At 46.4% G+C, this 16,747-nt stretch overlaps 1 pseudogene; it reads left to right on the top strand.

Moving 5' to 3' along the window:
• Positions 1-9,630: 9,630 nt before the first annotated feature.
• On the top strand, positions 9,631-13,012 carry LOC112890307 (annotated as a pseudogene).
• The last annotated feature ends 3,735 nt before the right edge of the window (positions 13,013-16,747 follow it).

Here is a 16,747-nt window from a genome sequence, read left to right as displayed (position 1 = left end):
CATTCTATGGAATTTTACTGATTTTGGTTGTGTTGACGTGTGTTTGTTACAGTCACACTAGTACTATAAATCTCAGTCTAACGATTTCTGCTAAACTCTCAGGTTGCCAACGCACGTGGGTAGGGTAGATTAAAATAAAATTATTGACGTCATCGCTGGTAATATTTTTTTTCTAAAACATAGGATGTGACTCTCGCAAACTACAAAATTGCAAATTTAGAACTCCAAACATCACACTTCGCAGTTTTACCATTACTAACATTGATTTCGCAAAAATAGGACTTCAAACATGTGCAACTTGATTCTACTGCCATTGGATGTATTTCCTCGCTTTTCTATTTTTTCTTCATGTACTTGGCAGGATGAAAAGACCATTTTGCCCTTCCTCTTTAATTTCTGCACCACACTTGATATATTAGGCGTGACGTGCTGCCTTGCCGCCGCCGCCCTTGTCAGGCAGGCAGACCGCCGCCGTCACCTGGGCGTACTGCACGGACGCCAGGAACCGCCGCCTCACATCGGGCCCACCGGCCGTGCTGCTGTTCGGCAACCTGCTGTGGTTGCGCCACTTCGCCGCCCACGTGGAGCCGCTCCTGCTTAGGCTCTTCGAGCGGTAAGGCCCCATGGTGACCCTCCGGATGGGCGCTCCCGCCCCGCCGTCTTTGTGGCCGACCGCCGCCTCGCGCAAGCCGCGCTCGTGGGCGCCAGCGCTGTCACGATCGCCAATCGGCCTGAGCCCGCCACTAACACTCTCCTCGGCATTGGCGCCAACATCATCACCAAGACAAGCAGAACGCCTTCTGCGCCACAACCTCGTCGCCGAGATGCTACACCCGTCGCGCCTCCTCGTGCTCATGTGCTTCGGCGAGCAGCTCGGCAAGCTCACGGTGGCCGAGGGGGGGCCCTCCTGAGCCGGCCGCGGACTAGCCACCGGCAGCATCAGCCAGGCTGGAGGCGGGCGGGCCAGCGGCAGCTGTGGCCAAGTTTGGGGGGGAGGGGGGGTGTGACCGCGGACACGCTGTAGGCCCCGGGGGCTGGCTGCACGAACGGTTAGGGCTCCATGGCCGCCGGCCCTAGCAGGAGGAAGACGAATAGGAGAGAGACTCGATCGGGAGATAGAAAGGCAACGTATGTATGCATGATGTGGGAAGGACAAAATGGTCTTTTCATCTTGCCAAATACATGAAAAAATAGAAAAGAGAGGAAATATACCCAATGGTAGTAGAATCAAGTTGCATATGTTTGGAATCCCAATTTTATGAAGTCAATATTAGTAATGGTCAAACTACGAAGCACGTTATTTGGAATCCTAAATTTGCAATTTTCTCCTCGCAAACAGACAACCACCTATCTTTATGAACGTACTGCATCCATACTCCTGTAAGCATCTCGAAGAGTTTGAGCTGATAGATATTGAGATACATCTCATTAGATATTGAGAATTTGAGATACGTCTCATTGTTGACAAACACGTCACCTGCCATGAAAGAATAGCATCGTTTATTTTATAAAGATATGAACATATGATTTCTAGAATACTGTGTACCCATGATATTTGCATGAATCTGTATGTTGATTCTATCATCGTATCTAGGAAGCTACAAGTTTGTATCTAGGGACGGGAGTTCCCAAAGACTTGTACACTACTTTTAATGATTCAATATATTACTAGAGTCCTCATTTTAGAAAAAGAAAAATTATCGCGTCCAACCAGCGTCACCGGTTTTATTGAATATGCAATATACCTTTGGTACACCAACAAAATGCGTTTATTTCATTTACCACAGAGTGTATTGATTTTTTTACTCATATATTATAATCAAGAAACCATAATAATTTTTTTTTTGCAAATTCCTACTCAAAAGAACAAGGTTGTACCTTCCTAGCTTCTACTTGAGAACTCAAAAACCGATATTGATAGTTTGGTTAAAGGGTGTGCCCTATGCTGCAGTAACAATCTGAGATAAAGCAGACTTGAAACTGAAACCACACGGTGATGGCGGATGGAATTGTACTGGGTATATTGATTGAATTGATTTGTTGGAAAAGGAATGGTACCGGTGTCATGTATCCAATAATAAATTGAAAATTTGAATCTTGTGTCTTGTATAAACGTGTACCCGGGTCCGGTATCTAATAAACGTCTTTCTCAGGTATTTGTCACCTGCTGCGGACTCCATCACTAATCAGTTCAGTATGAAGAAGTTGTTGTTTGGTGGTCGATTAATTAGAAATTTACGGAACAGTTACATTGATTGGGTACATTGATTACTAGCATGGTCTTATAAAAGAATATATTCTTATTTTTCATGATTGACTAGTAATTATCAGTATGTAATATGCTTAAATAATTTTATATCTTGGTCCATAAAATCCTTTTATATCGACATCAACGCAAAAGAAAAACATTTCATAAACATATATCATCAATGGAAGTGTTTTATATAATCAAATCCATAGAAATTTATAGCTGATTGAAATTATTCACATAAATATTTAATGACTCCAATTTGTTTTCAATTTTTTTGAAATGAACCAGGCAACAGATCGAGTGGCCAACTATATTAAAAAGAAGATGAAGCATGCATAGACTAAGGAATACAACCAATAGGAGGAAAAATAACTCACCAGCTACAACAGACCAATGCTCCAATACCAAGCAACACAACTAATGGCACATGCCACACAGCACCACCTCGCCACTGTTCCACGTCATTTATCTGCCACTCCATAAGCTCCACGCGACCACCTGTCGGCTGCTAAATTGCACAGCTATCACCGGACGTCAAAGCCATCAAAATTGATAAGCCATACAGTCACTGCTGGGCAAGAGGTCTTAGATTTGAATCATATGCACCCAATAGGCAATACCACTACAAGCACCGTGGTAAGCATGAGGCAAGAAGTTCTAGATTTGAATCCTATGCGCCCAATAGGCAATACCACTACAAGCACCGTGGGCGTCCACGCCACATGCATCACAAATGAAGCCGACACTAGTAAAAGCTGCCTCCCAAGGTCGTCATTGCCTTCCTATGTTGCATGGTTACTGGGGACAGAAAACATGTCGCCCATATTGCCGTGCCCGTGACCATCACTGCGCTCAGCACCTGACCACCACATTCTCCGCCCAGCCACAGAGAACCCAGTTGCCTCCTCCACTAGAGCATCATGTTACTCCACCTGTTGATGTTAACCTCCAATCCTATCGAGGGATATCTCCAACATAGTAGATTGTAGGTGGGATGTCGCCGAGATCAGAAACTCGAAGGTGTAAGGAACACAAGATTTAGATAGGTTCAGGCGGTCGAGAGCGTAATACCCTACACCCTGTGTGGTGGTGTATGGTGGTTTGTATTGTTTTAGATGTTGATTGTTGGTTAATGCTTCGGAGAGGGACCCTGCCCGCCCTTATATAGTCTGGAGGGACAGGGTTATATGGAAATCCTAACCCGATATTAGCTTAAGAGTCTACCCGAGTATTACTCGAATAGTTTCCTTCTGTTCCGACTAGTCCTACTCCTGTACGAGTAGTTATAACTAGTGTAGGAGGTGGGCCATATACCATCCCTTATCTTAGAATATGTACGCCATGTGCGCAGTCCCGTGGCCCTGAATCTGACAAGCCACCGAGCTTTTCGTAGTCGAGTAATGCACGCTTCCGAGTACTTCTTAAGGCGTCTTCGAGTTCTTCCAAACTTCATCTTGAAGATATCTTCTAAATACTTCCTTGGCTGCATCGAGGCTATGAGGTGCTCATGCTCCGAATAGGCTGTGATGCTGCATCGAGTCTGAGGGTCAAATTAGTCTTGAATCTTCTGCTCTTATCTTCCAAAAATTTAAAAAATAAGCCATCGATAACACGTGTCCAGCAGCCCTCGAGCCTTGAATCCAAATCCCAAGATTTGGAAAAAAGATCCAAAGAGTCATGGCATGCATTGTGTAAAAATTTAAGAATTTGATTTGATAGTTAAAATGGGTAAATTGGTTCAGAAATTCGAAAACCTCCTTTTCAGAATGAGATCCTGAAAAATGGTTAAACAAATAACTTCCCTAAAGGAACCCTAAATTACCGCTCAAAACAAATCTTATCCCGAAAAAATCTCTTCAGCTTTCGCATTGTGATACGCCGAGTTGTTTCCTGCGTCCAGCCCCGAGTACGGGAGCCAGACCAGCCTCCGAAAGCACGCTGAGTGCACTGATGCACCCAGCCCCCGAGCATGGGAGCTAGACGAGCCGCCGAAGGTACGCCGAGTGCCTTGTCGCGTCCAGCCCCTGAGCATGGGAGCTAGACGAGCCACCGAAGGTACGCCGAGTAGCGTAGATACTGGCCGAGTCAGAGGAGATACGTCACATGGTCGGTGGCGCCAGCCCCTGAGCCTGGGGTCATCCGAGTCGCCGCTAGCACGCCGAGTGGTCTGTGCCGATGAAGTGATAGCCAAGTAAGGCAGCTCTCGGGAGCATACCTCACCCAGCGGCATGATCCAGGTCCGGTCCCCTGCAAGGTAAACATAAAAATTTGTTGTAATACATGATATCGAGTCGGGAGCGAATCACAGCATTGTAAAATGCATATAAAATTTTTCGCATCTTGCTCTTGCTAGGTCACATAATTTCCTCGGGTAGGTAGCCTGTTACGTTTAAGCACCTGATCCCTGATAGCAGTAGCCCATAGCGTTGGGAGTATGGCCGCATGCACGCGTAGGACCATAGGCGTACAGAAGAGTCGAGGTCTCACAGATAAAAGCGTGTGCTACCTAGATATTTTAGCGACCGTTAAGAGAAAACTAGAGCAGTCGGCGCTGCGCGAAAAAACAGAACGCTCATGGAGTGCATATTATACACCCGTTAGGTGTAGTCCCGACTACAAGCCCGGAGCTGCATGAGTAGTCGTGAATGCAATTATGGTGTGGCCGTGGAGGCACATAGTTAATATCCAGAGATATAAATAAATATATTAAAGCATGACTTAGCTTGATTTGCGGGCGATTGCTGACGAAGCCGTAGCGCTCGTTGATGGAGCTGCGACGGTTTGTTGATGATGCCCGACTAGTCAGAGTCTATTCCGACTAGTTATTGATGGTGTGAGGCACACTCCCGACTAGTTTTCTAGTCGGGACGAGTAGTCGAAGTAGTCATCAGTGGGTCGTCGAGCATCCTTGCAAAGTCGAAGTAGTCGTCGACGGGTCGCTGAGTGTTCTCGCGAAGTCAAAGTAGTAATAGCATGATCCTTGCTGGTAGCTTCCGTGTAGTAGTCAGAGCAGTCATCTACGATCTTGAGCAGGCGATCCAAATCCTCCTCCAATGCGAAAAAGGTCTCGAATCGCATGGTCTTCTGGTAAACAGTGGCCTCGATCTCCCTAGCGAGATCAAGATCAGGGAGCAGCGTCTCATCGAGGTTGTCGATGAACTCGTTAAGACCGTTGCGTTGGCATGCCGCAGATGCCTCTGACTTCATGTCGTTGACGAGGTGCCGGTGGAAGCTGCCCGCACCGTCGGCGACGCAGACCCACGAGTCGAAGATGAAAGTTGTGCCCTCGTCGAGCACGACGCTGGTGAAGTCGAAAGATGCCATTGAGTTCTCCGATGGATGCTCGATGAACGTCCCTACCTAGCGTGCTAGCTATCGGTGTTTAACCTCCAAGGCCACCAGGAATATCCCCGAGGTGGTAGATTGTAGGTGGGATATCGCCGAGATCAGGAACTCGAAGGTGCAAGGAGCACAAGATTTAGACAGGTTCGGACCGCCGAGAGCGTAATACCCTATATCCTATATCCTATGTGGTGGATTGTATTACCTTAAGTGTTGATTGTTGGTTAATGCTTTGGAGAGGGACCCTGCTCGCCCTTATATAGTCTAGAGGGATAGGGTTATATGGAAATTTTAACCCGATACTAGCTTAGAAGTTCTACCCGATTACTACTCGGGTAGTTTTCTCCTGTTCCAACTAGTCCTACTCCTGTACGAGTAGTTACAACTGGTATAGGATGTGGGCTATGTCCCATCTCTTATCTTAGAATATGTACGCCATGTGCGTAGTTCCGTGGCTCCGGGTCTAACACCGCCCTACCCACACCGCACCAAGTTAGGTTCGGCGGGAGGAGCCGGCCGCTTCATAGCCACTGAGGGGTTGCCTCCACCGTTGCGCCATCCGCCAAAGTGCCACGCAAATCCAGCCTCAGGAGTATCAGATCCGACAACCATGGCACCAGATCTACCGGCCTGAGCCACTGCTGCTATCACAGAGCCCGTCGATGCCACTAAGTCGTTGGTGCAGTCCTTGTGAGATCTCACACGGGCTTCCTGCAGGGCACTCCAGCAACGACAAGGTAGAGGAGGATAGGGAGAGAGGTCAGCGATACGGGAAGGCATGTTCGGCCTGTGCGGTTCAAGAGGGGTAACTCGGGGTCGGAAATGGTTCATTTATTAACTTAAAATTTGGTATCATGTCAATATTGTTGGAAATTTGTGATCTCAGGATGACAACCAAAGATCTGCATGGCAAACAATTCCACAAATTAGAGATAAAGTACACCTAAGGTTTCCATCTACAAGTCGGCCCCGGCCCCATAGTGCTGTATATATGAGATGTAGGGTACCCTGTGTAACCCTAATTCCAATCTAATTGTGAGATTAGTCTAACTCCAATCGATTAGGGCACTGGAGGGGTTGGAAGCACGACTTCCTCATCTACTTTGTGGCAGGCAACAACGAGAGTTGCTGCTCGTCATCGACAACAAGAACTTCATCAACGGAGAGATCTAAACCTCTCTAATTGGTGAAGATAAAGTCTACTTCATCTACATCAACAAATCTACAAGGACAGAGGCATCTATGATGACTACATGCTCTGGTTAGTCCTTAAGTAATTAATTCCGCATTAAGCATTAATTATTGATCATGATTAGGCTAAGTATAGATCCTATTTAATGGTTAATTAGAACTAACAATCGCTATCAGAGCCTTCTTAGTTCTGACATGATCCTAATCCAGAGTCATCAAGTTTTAAGTCTCTGTTAATATCAGATTAGATATGTTTATACATAATTATGAGTTTAGTGCATTGCAGATTGGTTTTTCACGAACCTTTATGCCCTAATTTTATTACGTTTTATGCAAATCTGTATCATGCAATTAGTAGATTGATCTACTATACTTCACGTGTAAATTAATTATGTACAGATTAGTTCCTGGTTAGTTCATTTTAATGAGTTTAGGCTAATTGTCTCTGGTTATACTAAAATAATGTGGATCGATGCATAAGACCAGCATAACCAAGGATCATGAGCAATTAGTTCTTACAACAGATTTTTTTTACGGATGGTTAAGTATGCATATCATTTTTATGTATGCTGAATTAGATCCTAAACGTGCTTGATTAATGCTTAAGTATGCCGGTCGATGCCACTAAGTCGTTGGTGCAGTCCTTAGCCCGTCGATGCCACTAAGTCGTTGGTGCAGTCCTTGTTCTCACACGGGCTTCCTGCGGGGCACTCCACCTGCGGGGCACTCCAGCAACGACAAGGTAGACGAGGATAGGGAGAGGGGTCAGCGATACGGGAAGGCATGTTCAGCCCGTGCAGTTCAAGAGGGGTAACTTGGGTAGGAAATGGTTCATTTATTAGCGTAAAGTTTGGTATCATGTCAATATATTGCTCGTGTACGTTTTGGGCAGCATAAAGACAAAATAGGAACTTGAACCTCTAGAAAGGATACTTTGTTTTAGTAAACGTGGAAAAGGCTATGTCATTAATTCAAAGAGGAAAAGCATGAATAATGAAGCCTTTCTATTATAAAATACTCGGGGTGTAGAGTTTGGCCCATTAACGGGCATTCCCAGTGGAAAAGATATTATACGAGTGCTTGAGAGCCACATGAATCCTTGAGCATCAATGTAAAAATATCTCTCTCCCATGCAAAATGCCCTTTTGTATGTGCTTGTTGCACTTATTTATGATATTTTTATTATATGAACAAGTACTTACTCAGTTCCAAATATAGTTCATTTTGTCCTAAGTTAAACTTGAATAATTTTAACCAAGTTTATTGACAAGTGCACAAATAAATACAATTTCAAAACATGTTTGGCAAGGCACAACAACAATACAGAGTAAGCACTCTATTTATCCTATGTGAGAAGAATAATAAAACCGGTTTGCTTTTGATAAGCACCACTCAAAAAAACTCCGATCCACTAGATGGCCAAATAAATGGGTCTTTTTTTTTGCTGTTCACACCAAGGACTTCTAGTATTACTTCATGTTTCTAAGTAAAGGGAAAATCATTCGAAAAGATTTCCGAACAGTACGGAATAAACATGTGCAGCCTTAGTAATGTAGAATGTGCTTCAGTCATCAACTTCAACGCAGAAATAAAATCTAGGTGAAGGAGCGAGAAATTAAACCAAATCACTAATGCTCTATTTGGATGCCGACATTGGAGGCTATGACATTAAATTAGGTTGAATACCAAATCAACTATGGTATTGAAATGGACCATGATTCAAATTCAGCTGATTGCATGACCATTAAAATTGGCTTTTGGAATCTAGAAAATAGTCAAATTCAAATTCTTGTTTGGATGTACACAAACATGGAATTGGCATTTGTTCTAGCCACTACCACACACGGGTTGGAGGAGGCATGGCGGCAGCTTGCAGGCGGGCAGAGACACCAGCATCGGAGTCGGCGGAGGGGTCATCAGCGAGGAAAATGACTGGCGGGGGGGGGGGGGGGGGGGGGGTGGTGGTGGCGTTGAGGTGGCGCTCGGGGCGCACTTGGGGTGCGGTGGCGGAGGAGAGGAGTGGGGATGCGGCCCGCGAAGGGCCGAGCAGGCGTGGACGCCGGCCGCTGCGGATTGCGGGGGTGGGGGGGGGCGCCGAGGAAGATAGGGCGCAGGATGGGAGAGGAGGGGAGGCAAGGGGATGGAAGCCATGGGGGTGGGAGGTTTGGGGAGCTTGGACTCCGCGCGACTAGAGATTGTTTCTCAATTAAGTTACCCTATTCGTTCTAAATTATTAGTCGTCTTGATTTTTTTAGATTTATAGGCTTTGCTATACACCTAAATATAATATATATATAGATGTATAGCAAAAAAACTATAAATCTAAAAAAATCAAAACAAATTATTAATTTGGGATGGAGAAAGTACCTCTAAATTCAACCCTCATAATGCATCAAACAACTACTTGTACGAAACTCTAGGCTATTTGGCTTAGAATTTGACGTCCCACCACTTTCTAACCACTTTCCGAAGTTTAGATATAAGCCTATCCTACATTTATACGATGGAAGATGGAAATTGATTCTATACACCACAAGCTGTTTCTATTCAGTAACTTATAACACGTTTTTTGGATCACTCCTCTATAGTAGAAAAATAGCACATAAATATCTTTCTCATATGGCCAACAATAGTATACAAATATATTTTGTATATAATCATATTAGATTAATAGGTTTGTGTCTAAATTATAATTTTTAGAATGGAATTCAATTCCAAGGTTCCAAACCGGACCTTACAGATTTTTGAAGATATAAACTATATTGTAACCTGTACAATTTCATATATATATATGGAGCCATAAAGCAAGGCATGCAATGCAATCCATCCTTGACCCCAACACAACAATGGCTCTTTCCTCTCCACGGCTAGTGTTCCCCGTAGTTCCTCTCCTCGTTCCATTCTACTACTTCTTTATCAAATACAGAAGATCAGCAAACCTGCTTCTCCCGGTGAAATGGTCGGTAGTAGGCATTCTCCCTGCCATCTTTGCCAACCTCAATAACGTACACGACTACATCACCCTTCTCCTTTCCGCCTCCAGCTGCAACTTCAAGGTGCACGGGCCACTCGCAACGAGCATGCAGTTCTTCCTCACCAGTGACCTGCGAAATGTCCGGCACATCTTCACCGCCAACCACGCGAACTAGCCCAAGGGCGAGGCCGAGGTCTTCGACGTCATGAGAGGGAGCTTCTTCACCGTCGACGGCGAGCCCCGCCACCAGCACCGCGCAAAGATCCAGAGAATCCTGAGCAACCCGCGGATGCTAGCCCTGATAACCCACTCCTGCCGCGGCAAGGTGGAGAGAGGCCCGCTCCCCTTCCTGACGCGCATGGTGGACGCCGTTCGACATGCAGCGGCTGAACACGAGGTACGCGTTCGACGTGACCTCGACGCCGGTCTTCGGCGCCGACCCTGGCCTCCTGTCCCCAGCCATGCCGCCCATGCACGTCATGGACGCCATGGACACCGAAATGGAGTGCCCTTCTTCCGGCACACCATGCCGGCCGGCATTGTGCTGGAAGGTGATGAGACGGCTAGGGATCGGTCCGGAGAGGAGGCTCACCACCGCACAGACGGTACTGCGTGAGTTCGTCGTGAAGATGATGGAGACGGGTAAGCATATCGCCTATGGTGACTTTGTTCAGAGACGAGACGAAGAAGAACACTACAGAATCTGTTATAGAAAACGCTCTATCACAGCTGGTTTGGTGCAAACCGGCAGTGATAGTGGGCATCACCGCCGGATCGTAATATAACCCGACGATAATACGTTCAAATAGCATCACTTTCGGATCGTATTACGAACTGGCAGTGATACCTATATCACCGCCGAGTCGTAGGAGGACCCGACAGTGATGTGAACCTCGTTTTCTTTTCTCTCCCTCTCCCTTCTCTCCCAGACTCCCTCTCATTCTTCTTCCACTCCCATCTCCTCTGGCACTCCGCTGCTCCTCCACTCCCCCACCTCCCCTTCCTTGCCACCCCTTCCCTCCCGGCCGCGCCTCCCACACCGCCACCTCCACCCCCCACTCCGTCGCCACCACCCCTACCTTGCAACCCCTCTCCCGCCGCCCCTCCCCTGCCGCGACGCGAGGGACCGCGGCGTGAGGCCGGGGCGCGGAGCCGCCCCTCGCTCTTCCCACGCCACAGCCCCTCCCTACCCCCTCTCCTGACGAAGGGGACCGCGGCCGTGGTAGCGCGTGGGCCGAGGCGAGCAGGCGGAGGCGTGCGGAGGGCACGGAGCCACGGGCCGAGACGAGCAGGCGGAGGCGTGCCGCGGCGCGGAGCCGTGGGCTGAGGCGAGCCGCTGGCGGCGTGCGGGCCGAGGCGAGCAGGCGGAGACGAGCCGGCGGCGACACGGAGACGAACAGGCGGCGGCGCGCGGATGGAGGCGCACCGAAGCGCGGCAAGCAGGTGGTGGAGCGTGGGCGGAGGCACGGCAAGCGGGCGGCGGCGCGTGGAGCCGTCAGTGGGCGTGGTGCGAGCGGACTTCTTTTATTTTTATTTTTTGTTTTTTTAAACGGTGTCACTGCCGGTTCTAGACCCGGTGGTGATAGTTCAACCTATCACAGTCGACCTTAATCCAACGTCGACCCTAATCCAACATGTCGTCGAACCGGCGATGATGACGTTTTTGAACTGGTGGTGAAAGGGTCATTTTTAGTAGTGGAAGAAGATGAAGCTGCTGCGTTGCTGAACATTTAGTCCTCCTACATCAGTGACCCCGACTACCGCGACGATGTACTCCACGCAGCTCATCAACTACCTCATTGCCGGCCGGGCAGGACACGATCGGCACAAGGTTATCTTGGTTATGGTACAACATCGCCAAGGACCCCCTCCGTCCGCAAGGAGCTCGAGCCCATCGCGTCGCACAAAGCCGGCACGAACAAAGCAGGACCAGACGCCATGGTAACCTTTGCGCCGGAGGAGACGAAAGAGCTGGTCTAGCTGCAGGCTGCCGTGTTCGAGACCCCTGCGGCTCCACCCTCTGGCCCCGATCGAGCGCAAGACCGTGCTGGGCGACGACACGCTGCCGAGCGGGCACGAGGTGCGCGCCTGCGATACCATCCTGATCTCCCTCTACGCCATGGCAAGGATGGAGAGCATGCATGTGGGGCGACGACTGCCGTGAGTACAGGCCGGAGAGGTGGCTCTCGGATGAGCAGGCTGCGGTACATGCCTTCTCACAAGTTCTTGACCTTCAGCTCGGGGCCTAGAATCACAGGCGGAGCCAGGGGAGGGGGCTGGCAGGGGCCATGGTCCCCCTAACACGTGAGAAAATTTCTCTGATCCCTATAAGTGCAATACTGCAAAATAGTTACATGCTTCAAGCCAAACAACATCAGGCACTTAATTAGGTTGATTTGCTCTTTAAGTGATCAAGCCTCGAGCATGCCTAGACTAAATCAATGTATAGCAGGAACCAAATATGCATTGCACATATACAGTTAGGAATAGTAAGCAATTGTTATTTCTAAATCTCAAAATCAGTTTGTTTTGGCTTCTCAAGCAAATATTGAATTTGTGGAACGTGGGTAACGTAAATTATGTGTTAATTTTGAAAGTATGATCAAACCTAAAAATAAGACATCGGGTTCCTTTTACAAGAACATGGGGTATCTTTTTGAGAAGCGAAGCTTTACTGATCTTAGAAGACTACACTAATCTTCAGTTTTGTGCAACATAATACACACCTGAACTTCGAGAAAGGTTCCTAAAGACAACGCAAACAACAAATAGCACGCGCGCACCATCGTTGCAAGATACAATCAGTCAATTCTCCCCGGAGTTGAGGAATCGATTTCGATCCGAGACCGCCAAATCGAAGTCTTTTGGTGCTAATCTTCCTTCTTTACGTACCAATGCCACCATATCACCTAATCTTGTCCGATTAGAATCCACAAACTTAATAACTCGCAAACCATTTTTAGACATGTTACCCCATACTTAATTCCTTGCTTTGCTCCTGCGGCCAGGTACATCTACAGTTCGTGTTCGGCCCCCCTATATGTAATTCCTGGCTCCACCCCTTCCCAGGATGTGCCTCGGCAAGGACATCAGGGTGATGCAGGTGAAGACGGCCGTTGCCAACGTGGCGTGGACCTTCGATGTGGAGCTAGTGGAAGGGCATGCCGTCGTTGAGCCGAAGCTCTCTGCAGATGAAGAACGGGCTCATGATGAAGGTGAAGAAAAGGGTGGAATGTGACACTGTGCAAAGTTAGGTACTATACTATCTATCCTCAGCAACAAAAACAATAATACTGTTAATGCAGTTTGCAATCGGAAGATTTCTGCGCCACAATAATATACAACAGAGCATAGCATGGATGTTTCAGAAAAAATAAACCGGGCCTGTACCCAAGTGCGGGCCCCACATGTATGCATGGGTATTTAGTTGAATACCCAAAATTTTTGGCAAAAAAATTATATACATAGTATACAACATGTATGTGTATCAAAAAAATAGAAAATTACACCACCAAATAGCCTTTCCAATCTTATATTACATCGGGCTCAAATATCCCACTACTCCCCCTCCTCTAGGCCTAGTTGCGGTGGCCCACTACTCCCCCTCCTCTAGGCCCAGTTGCGGCAGCCCAACTACTCCCCCCCTCCCCTCAACAGGCGCAGACGGCCCAAACTGCTGCCCCTCCTGATTCCCTTCCCCTTCCCCTACCTAGGCCTGCCGTGACCTGTCCCGACTCCCGCAGCAGGGGCAGCGGTGGCGGCGAACCCTAGCACTAGCGGGCGGGCAGCAGGGGCCAGCGGCGCTGGCCTACCGGCATGGCGGGCGGGCAGGCAGGGGGCAGGCCGGTAGGGGCGCCGGGCGGCCTAGCAGCGGCGGGAACTGGCAGGGCTAGCGCGGCTGCACGGTGCGCGCAGCGTAGGGCGGCCACCGGCCGAGCGCCGGGCGCAGCTACGGCCGCTGCGTCAGGCCTGAGCTGTGCAGGTGGCACTGGCACACCGGTGGCCCTCTTCGGCTCTTTCTTTTCCTCTCTGGCCTCTGCGATTCTGGAAAAAGAAAGGTGATCACAGAGCATTGATGATGAGTAGTTTGCAATTTCGATTGGAGATTGCTTGTTAATTTATGATAATTTTAAGCTGCCAATTTTTTTAATTATATGCTACGAATCTGTATTTTAGGCTGCCAAAAAAAATTCGCCCCTTGAAAATTTCGAATACCCAAACCCAAAATTCTAGACCCGCCCCTGCCTGTTCTGAAACCTTGTATGACCATTTGTTCTCCCTCATAATACTGCCTGACAGTTCAAGCTCCTATCTGTGATAAACATATATATAATTGCGATGTCCGTGCGATCTTCCCACCATTCTAAATTATAGGTCATTTCGGCATTCCTAGGTACCTAGTTCTTGCTATACACCTAAATATACACTATATCTAAATACATACACTACTAAAAAAAGGTTTTGGGCGGGTAAAAAAGTATTTTTAGGGGCGGGTGCGGTACCCGCCCCTACTTCTCGCAGTTAGAAATACTATTTTTAGGGGCGATAAAAGCCTGCCCTGAAAATGGTTACAGAAAATAAAAGGAATCAAAAATAGCAAAATAAAAAAGAAAAAAATATTGCAGCCAACTAGCCACCACAAGCCCCTGTACAATCGAGGTACAAGTTTTTTTGACGAAATTCGCATACTTGCATTACTCAGGTTCGAACCGCATATCTCAAGTCTCGCGCGTACCTTCCTCTCCACCACACTACACAATCACTTGTGACTCTATAGGGTAGGTGATGCCACCATCCGCCCTTAAAAATATTTTTCTACTTTACTCCGAAAATTCATTTAAATCTTTACATATAGCAAAATAAATAAAAAATAAAACTTCTACACTATGGTTATTATAAAATATAGATAAATAAAATATGCCAAGTATATTTTAGTGTATATAAATGTTAAGATTGTGGAAATCTCAAAGTATGACTTGAGTTGTATAAGATACTATATAGTCATAGCTATTAGACAACTTATAATAATTTTTTAAACTATTAAATAACCTTGAATAAAAGATTATGAACTGCAAAATTTCAGATCTCATCAATATCTGCAATTTTGGTTTAAAGTTTGACTTCATATGAGATTATATGAAAAAGTTATGAATTTTTTTAACGTGGGACTATTTGTAGGGGCCGGGTAACGCCATCTCCTGCCCCTAAAAATGCATTTCCAAGGGCAGGTCAGTTGCTACATTAACCCTACTCCATTTGTAGGAGCGGGTTACATTTTGACTCGTCCCTGGAAAAAATAGAACGTTGCTGCAAATCATTTTTTACAGTGATAGTAAGAACTATGCACCTAGAAATGCTAAAACGATAATTTGAAACGAATAAAGTATTAAACTATTCTTGTTCAATTCTTGTTTCTATCACCATAGCAATCCTTTTCAAAATTGATGCATCCTCGTTATCAGGCCAGGCCTACTTGAAAGATTTCAATGCTGTTGGTTGGAAATCGCTATCAGTGTCTGGCTTCTTGGCATTGATGAATTTATGTCAGATAAAGGAATAAGCATTATCCCGGCCTTTGTGAAAATATGCAGCCATTATTACAAGGAAACGCATTTACTTTAAGCGAGCTCAAACAGAGTCATCAACAGATTAGAAACAAAGTCTATTACTAAACTGAATAGAATAAGTCTATTACTAAACTGAAAATACGCGATGTAGATGCAGGTTGAGATGATAAACAAGTTCGGTGGCAGTTGAGGAAACGCCAATCGATAAGTTCAAGGACTTGCCAGCTGCAATTGTGACCTCGGTGTCTCGGACTCTGACAAATCTCACAACGAATCACCGCAATCGCACTCCTCACTGCCTAATTCAAGATCACTGCCCCATACATAGAGCTTCCAGCCGCCACAAATCAGATCCCTGCGGGCTCGCTACCACAACGTTGCTGCCCTTCCCACGCACTCTGCATGAATGGTGAATACAATCATGGATTTGCATATGCAGGGATGAATCCGGATATGTCACTGGCATAAATTGACGACCGTGAGAGAGATCCGTGGAGAGGGGAAGAGGAAAGAGGATCAATAGACAGAACGAGAGAGAGATCGCCATGGGAAAACAGAGATCGTCATGGAGATGGAGGTTAGGGCCTCGGGGCTCTGGGTGATGGGGGAGAAGAGGAGGCGAAGAAGAGATCGCGGTCACGGATGAGCCCGACATTTGTCTTTTTTAGTGTGGGCTCGAGAGGTGTTTTTAATTTTTCGGTTGGAATGGCTCAATACAGGGGTAAATTTAGTAGCTTCACATGCCATCCAAACAATCCTTTTGAGTTCTAGATGTAAAAGTTTTCCGACTGTAATTTAGACCGGTTTTAGCTATAAACCCGGACTTCCAAACAGACCCTTACAATAAATGTGAATGCTCTTCTTTTCCAATTCTTTTCCAATTCAGTATGCCCTTTCTTTTATACATAATTCCTTTCCGATAAGGCCATGCTGACCATTGTTTATGTTTCATCTATAAGCTAAAAACAAGATACGCCTGATATATATAAATATATGTTTAAATTAGATAGAGAATAGCCATTTTCGTCTCTGAACTATAAAAACGACCATTCCAGTTCTTGAAATTTTGCCATGGGCTCAACTTTGTCCTTCTTTTGATGTGGATCACCGAGTTGGCGCACTGACAAGACATCCAGTCACCTAAGGGATCGTGTGTATGACTAAATGTCTGCTACATTGTGCCGTGCAAGTTTTTGGATCATCCACGTGTTGGATCTGCAAATTAATTGAGTGTATTTTTAAGTATAAATGATATATTCAAACAAGTATAAATTAATTGAGTTTTAAATGTTTGTTCTTATATTATCTTATCCGATTTAATCGGTTCGCGCTTCAGATAATAACACGTTCATTCGCTGTACACATTTGAATCCCAAACAGGGGATGTCCTACAAAATCGAAGAAGGGGAAACAAATGGCCAT

This window comes from Panicum hallii, chromosome 4 (assembly GCF_002211085.1).
Source record: "Panicum hallii strain FIL2 chromosome 4, PHallii_v3.1, whole genome shotgun sequence".
Taxonomy (NCBI): domain Eukaryota; kingdom Viridiplantae; phylum Streptophyta; class Magnoliopsida; order Poales; family Poaceae; genus Panicum; species Panicum hallii.
The sequence above is the reverse complement of the archived record's forward strand: the minus strand, read 5'-3'. Positions and strand labels throughout refer to the sequence as shown.